The sequence below is a fragment of the Otolemur garnettii genome, unplaced genomic scaffold (genome assembly GCF_000181295.1).
Source record: "Otolemur garnettii isolate 467f Iridium unplaced genomic scaffold, OtoGar3 scaffold00294, whole genome shotgun sequence".
In the NCBI taxonomy this organism is placed as follows: Eukaryota; Metazoa; Chordata; class Mammalia; order Primates; family Galagidae; genus Otolemur; species Otolemur garnettii.
The window spans coordinates 51,163-57,616 of NW_003852689.1; the positions used below are offsets into that span (position 1 = coordinate 51,163).

Here is a 6,454-nt window from a genome sequence, read left to right on the forward strand (position 1 = left end):
GGGACAGCTTGAGGCTCTGTCTCACAAAAAAAAAAAAAAAAGAGAGAGAGAATCATTTAAGCCCAACAGTTTGAGGTTGCTGTGAGCTGTGACATCACAGCACTCTGCCGAGGGTGACATAGTAAGACTTCATCTCAAAAAAAAAATTTTTTTTTTAGTATAGTTATGTCCCAAATATTGCATGGAACCCGGTTTTATGTAAAGTTATTCAATCTTCAATTTTAACTGGGTGTCCTTGGACTTTTGCTATTGTGTGTTTGGAGGGCAGAGGGGCCTAGAGGTGACGACCCTATCAACAGGGCACTGAGACATGGGCTTACTGTAACAGGGACAATTCAGGCTAAGGAACCAGAGTCTAAGAGAGGGCTGGGAGTTGTGGGGGAAGGGGTCTTCTCACCTCTCTTAGCTGAAAAGCCAGGGCCAGGGTTTATGCTACACTGGGTCCTGGGCCTTGGAGGCTATTAAAGGTCACACCTACTGCCCCATGTCTATAAGTAGGGTCAACACTGTCCCTGTGAGGCAGACCAGACAGTCCGCTTGGGAGAGGGTCCCACACACTACACCTTGGAAAATTATCCAAGGCACCCGCAAGCTTCTTCCCATAGAAGGGGCATTCCAGGCCCACTGACAAGCTGGCACCAATGTGTGAGTTCTCAGCTCATCATCTAGAAAGTTGTCAAGAGAGGACATGAAGACAAAAACTGCAGAAGAAATTTTATAAGAGGGACTTTGAAGCCAAGCACAGTGGCTCATGCCTATAATCCTAGCACTCTGGAAGGACTAGGCCGGAGGATCACTTGAGCTCAGGCCTGAGACCAGCCTAAGTAAAAGCAAGAGCCCCGTCTCTACAAAAAATAGAAAAATTAGCCAGGCATGGTAGATTGCACTTGTAGACCCAGCTACTTAGGAAGCTGAGGCAGGAGCAACTTAAGCCCAGGACTTAAAGGTTGCAGTGACTTATGATGATGCCACTGCACTCTGGCCAAGATTCTGCCTAAAAAAAAAAAAAAAAAAAAAGGGAGGGATGTTGGCCTCACTTGTGAAAATTAGCATAAGATACCCTTGTTTACTGTGCAGTGTGAACAGGGCTAGGAGTGAGTAAGGGTGACTAGAGAGTGTTTCCAGAGGGCAGTTATGTCAAAAGAGAAAGGTACAAGCTCTCTGACTTTCCACTGTATTGCAGAAATATTTGGGCTAGTGAGCAAAGGTATTCACAGCAGCTTGGTCAGAAATGGAAAAAAAAGTTAAAAAACAACCTCAGTATCTACCAGCAGGGGACCATCACATAATTCAGGACCCATTTCCCAAAGGAGTCATCTGTCAATGATAAAAACAAAGAAACAAACACACCCCCCAACTAAGGCAAAGCTAAAAATGTCTCTGCAATTTATTTAAAGGCATCTGAGGCTCAGTGTCCGTAACACAGTGGTTATGGCACCAGCCACATACACCGAGGCTAGCAGCTTGAACCCTGCCTGGGCCAGCTAAACAATGACAACTGCAACAGAAAATAGCTGGGTCCTGTGGCAGGCGCCTGTAGTCCCAGCTACTTGAGAGGCTGACACAAGAGAATCGCTTAGGCCCAAGAGTTGGAGGTTGCTGTGAGCTATGTTGCCACAGCACTCAACCAAGGGCGACATAGTTAAATAAATAAATAGCATCCGAAAATGTGTGAAAAAGAAAGTTCTAGAACAATATGCACCCCCCACCCCCTCCAATCCATATATAAATGCAGGGAAACAAACATGTAGGCCTGAGGGGAAAAAAAAAAAAAGACCAACTAGAGGGCAGTATTGTAGAATTTTTTGAGACAAGGTCTCACTCTGTCACCCTGGGCAGAGTGCTGTGGCATTACAGTTCACAGCAACCTGAAACTCTTGGGCTCAAGCAATCCTCTTGCCTCAGCCTCCTGAGTAGCTAGGATTACAGACATCCACCACAACACCAGCTACATTTTTCTATTTTTTTTGTAGAGATAGGGTCTTGTTCTTTCTCAGGCTGGTCTCAAATAACTGAGCTCAAACACACCACCTGCCTCAGCCTCCCCAAGTGCTAGGATTACAGGAGTCAGCCACTGTGCCCAACCATAAATTTTAACAGTGGTATCCTCTACATAGCTCAAGGAGAGGTTTAAGGGAATATGTCTCTATATTACGCATGTCTATAATGGTTGCATTTATAAAGGGAGTATGTATTGATTTTTTAATCAGAAAAAAAGTAAATATCAACTAGCCCCACAAGAAGCTTTGGATAAAAAGCCAATTAGTTGTATTTAGTACACGTGAATAACAAATCATAAAGCTTGCAAGGTATGGTAAGTGGGCCAGCTATGATCAGGCTTGGAGGGACCCCAGGAGGGGAAAGAACCTCAGACTCTAGAGCCCTCAGGCCTGTGTTTCTGTCCAGTGTGGTGACTTCTATCCAGCCCTGTGGAGTCTCCATTTCTCTTCTGTAAAATGAGGATGCTAGTGGTCCCTCTAACTGGGCTCTTGGAAGCAGACAGGCAAGCAAAGCGATCACCACATTTGTTATTACTTAAAAAGGTTTAGCTGTACCCTTCCTGAACCCCTGGGGGCCTACCCCCTAGCCCTGAACAAGGAGTGGCCTCTGGGCCCTCCATCAAGCACAAACCTACCCCAGCCTCAAGGGCCCTAATCTGCCTCCTGCTTCCAGGAACCCAGAAGAAAACAGGACAGAGCCCTAGGCCAGGCTGGAGCCTCAGACTCAAGCTCCAAACCCAGAGAGAGGCCCTGGGCCTCGGTTTCTCTAACTTTAAAATGGGAAGAGATTCGTATTCCTGAGGCTCAGATCACAAGGGTCAACCCGTGCCCCAACAGCCCTACTCACCAGAGTGTTTTCTGGAACTCTGGGAGGCTGCAATGATGGAGGCTCTGGGGTGGAGGACCAACAGCAGGGGGCAGACTAGCCTCCTAACCACCAATCAGGCTCCACCTGGCTCTACACAAGACAGGACCCCACCCCCCTCATCACTCACTCATGCTTTCCTCCTGGCATTTGGGCCTCCTCAAACCTTGCCAGAACCCTGCTGTGTGCTAGGTCAGCACCAGCTGCTTAGTTTTGAGCCATCCCACCCTCCGATTTCATTTTTAAGTTCCTGGTACAATCCAAGCTGTGGGTGGAGGTGTCTCCAGAGCATCGAACTGGCTCCACTCAGCAACCACTGAGCAGATACCACTCTATCCCACTGTCACCCCCATTTTGCAGATGGGAGAAACTGAGGCTCCAGCTGGTGACATAACTTGCTCAGGGTCACTCAGCAAGGCAGTGGCAGGGCAGGAATTCAAGCCCAAGTCTGTTGACTTCCAATGCACAGCTTTCTGCTTTGTCCACAGGAACCCCTTCCTAATGTGTCCCCTGACCAGCCCCAAGGTCATAGGAAAGAAGGGAAGTGTGCACAAAGTTGCAGAACAGAAGGCAAAGGTGTGGTCAAGGAGCTCTGTTCCCTAGAAGCAGGGCAGAGTCTGGCCTCTGTGAACTTGGGCATGAAGCTCCCCTCTCTGAGCCTCAATTTCCTCACTTGTACAATGGGTATATAACATCAGGATCATGGCAGGCAGAGCCCCCTAGGTACACTGAGGCTTGCCAGCAACCAGGAGCCTAACTTGAGGGAAAATAGGAGGCTGTGAGATGCTAGCGAAAGAATGCACATATCCCAGAGGCAATAAATATGTATTAATTATTACCCTCACTATGGATCAATGCCAGTTTGCTGGCATGCAGAAGAGGTCCCCTCTTATGCTTAGCTGCCTGTGACTCATGCCTGAGATTCCTGAGCCTGGCACCTGGTGAATATATGATGAATGACCTCTCATGATCTTCATGGCAGAATGAGGCCAGAGCTGTGGGGATTGGGCAGAGAGTGGGGGGACAGACAGGCTCCAGGCAGACAACACCTTGCTGGTTGAGAGCCACATAGCAAACAGCCCTTGTGTGAGACCTACAGGTGGGGCTTATCCATGTGAACTACATGTATGTAAAAGCCCCCAGGAGTAAAAATGTGAAATATGGAGGTCATATGAGAGCCATATGTGTGCAAGAGTACATGTGTAAGAGTCACACATATGAGTGCCACACAAAGCCAGCACCTTGGAGCCAGGGTCCTGGTTTTGAATCCCAGCTCTGCAGTTTCCTTGCTGTGTATCCTAGGCAAAGCTATGCCCTTCTCTGAGACTCAATTTCTGCTCCAAAATGATGATATAGGTTGAGTAGCCCTAATCCAAAAATCTGAAATCTGAAATGTGCCAGAGTCAAAAACTGTTTGAGTGCTGACATGGTGCCACAAGTGGAAAATTCCACACCTGACCTTGTGTGACAGGGTCACAATCAAAATGCAGGCATGTAACATACAGTTTATTCAATATCCTTGAGGGAGAAATAAAACTACCTTCAGGCTATGTATAGAAGAAACAAAAGTGCATTTCATGTTTAGACTTGGGGCCTATCCCCCAAGATATCTTATTATGTACATGCAAATATTCCAAAATTTTAAAAATCTGAAGTCCCGAACTTGTTGGTCTCAAGCATTTCAGATAAGCATTTCAACATATAGTAGCTTTCCCTCCATCACAGGGTGCTGTAAGGATCCTCTGCTTTCTCCATGGAAAATGCTCAGCCTGGGCCTGGCACAGGACTGACACTCACTGAGTACAGCCTACCACCATTGTTCTTATCATCATTAAGCCCCCAGGTTCCCAGCTATGAACCCATCAAGATAGGTGCCTGCCAATCCAGGACATAGGCTTGCAGGCAGCTGGCAGTCCCAAATGCAAGGACAATCTCAGTGTAGCCTGAGCCTCATGGCCTCCAGGATAGAAAATAGGTAAGCAGGGAGTCTGAGCCTCAGAGAGGACAAGGGCACCCTTGAGGTCACAAAGCACAACAGCATCAGAGACAGGACTAGAATCTGGGTCTCCTGCCTCCCTGCCCATGGTGGTGACAACTGCAGGCACACAGGACAGACAATCCTCCTCACCAGCCCACCTCATCTATTCTTGCCCTTCCAGAGTCCTCAGCCATATTGGCCTCCATCAGTGCAGGCAGCTGGCAGCAGGCCAGACCCAACCATCCTCCTGCCCAGCTGAACTGATACTATCCTAAGGAGCAAAAGAGAAATAGGACTCATCCCCCACATCGTGCACACAGGGAAACCAAGCACAGGAATGTAAACCTGGCTGAGAAGGCCACTAGGCAGGCCTCAGTCCCAGAGTATCCTGCTCTCCCACTGACCCCTGGGTGGGTGCCAAGGAGACATACTCACCTAGAGCTATGGCCGACTGTCCCTTTTCTCTCCCTGGCTGAGCCACATCTGACTCCCAGGCTGCCTCTGCGGTCACTGGGAGACAGAAATGCTCCAATGACACCCAGCAGCAGGCTGGCTGGCTCCCTCCCACTCTAGCAGGTTTGAATATTCATGACTTCCCTCCCTAGGGATAGCAGGTGGCTCACCCCAGCACCCTACAGGTGGTACCCTGGCTCTCTGCCCTCCAGTGGATAGCCCTGGACAATCCCTGCCCTTCTCTGGCAGCTCTTTCATCCAAGGGCTCAGCAAGGTTCCAAGTGCCTTAAGGCAAGGACACAGCAACTGCAGAGCCCCGCAGAGAGAACAGACTCTAAAAGCCAAGTGAGGGAGCAGGAAGTGAGTGCAAGGAGGCTAACCTACCACATCTCACATAAGTCAAACACATTGCTAGTCCACTTTCCAGGCAAGAAAACCAAGGTTCAGAGAGGTAAAGTCACTTATTCATGGTCACAAAGCTAGCAAAGAGCAAACAAAGCCAGAATCCAAACACAGATTTACTAAACTCTAGGACTTAAAGATGCTGAGATGAAACCAGAGACTGAGGTTTGTCCAAAATCTGTGGTAGCCTAGAGGAGTGAGCAACAATTTAGCCTGGAAGGCTTCCAGGAGCATTGGACTAGGACTGGGAAGATGAGTCCAGTGAGATTTCATTCTCTGAGCTCTAAGTCCTTCATCAAAGAGAATATAGGATCCATGCTGGGTAGCTCTGCATGTCCTGCCTCCACTCCTAGATAAGAAATGGTGACAACAGATACCCTGGACCAGCTTTGCAGGATCTGTGCTGATTGGAAATGCTGATTCTTCCCCAGGCCTCTGTAGGAGAGGCAGTTCTAGGTACCCTATCCCTAAACCCCAGGGACCCTGAGGCTTGGCCCAGGCATAGGACTGTTAGCTTTGTCCATGGTCAGAGGGTCCACTTATGCCCAGAAAGGCCTCCTCCATCCCCTCTGCAGCACTGATGCTGACCCCATCATGGACTAGGAAGGAGGTTCTAGGGACCCAAGTGTCTGCATCAGTGAATAATAATCATTACTGTGATAGTCATTAATCCACACTGAGCACTTTCACAGGGTAAGCAGCTATTAGCCCCTCCCAGGGAACACAGTCTGAAACCCCCTATTTCCCAAAGCCCTG

At 48.6% G+C, this 6,454-nt stretch overlaps 1 protein-coding gene across 5 annotated transcripts in view; it reads right to left on the bottom strand.

Moving 5' to 3' along the window:
- Positions 1 to 6,454, bottom strand: part of GAL3ST1 (galactose-3-O-sulfotransferase 1) — a 16,168-nt gene that overhangs the window by 3,551 nt on the left and 6,163 nt on the right. Inside the window, exon 1 of one of the 5 annotated variants that reach the window (XM_023508946.1) lies at positions 5,279 to 5,368. The exons of 2 other annotated variants lie outside the window; for them this stretch is intronic. The gene's annotated coding sequence lies outside the window, so the exon portion shown is untranslated. Of the gene's footprint in view, positions 1 to 2,847; positions 2,877 to 5,278; positions 5,369 to 6,454 lie in introns of those variants that run through there. 2 more of the 5 variants (XM_023508948.1, XM_023508945.1) reach the window with 2 other exon arrangements.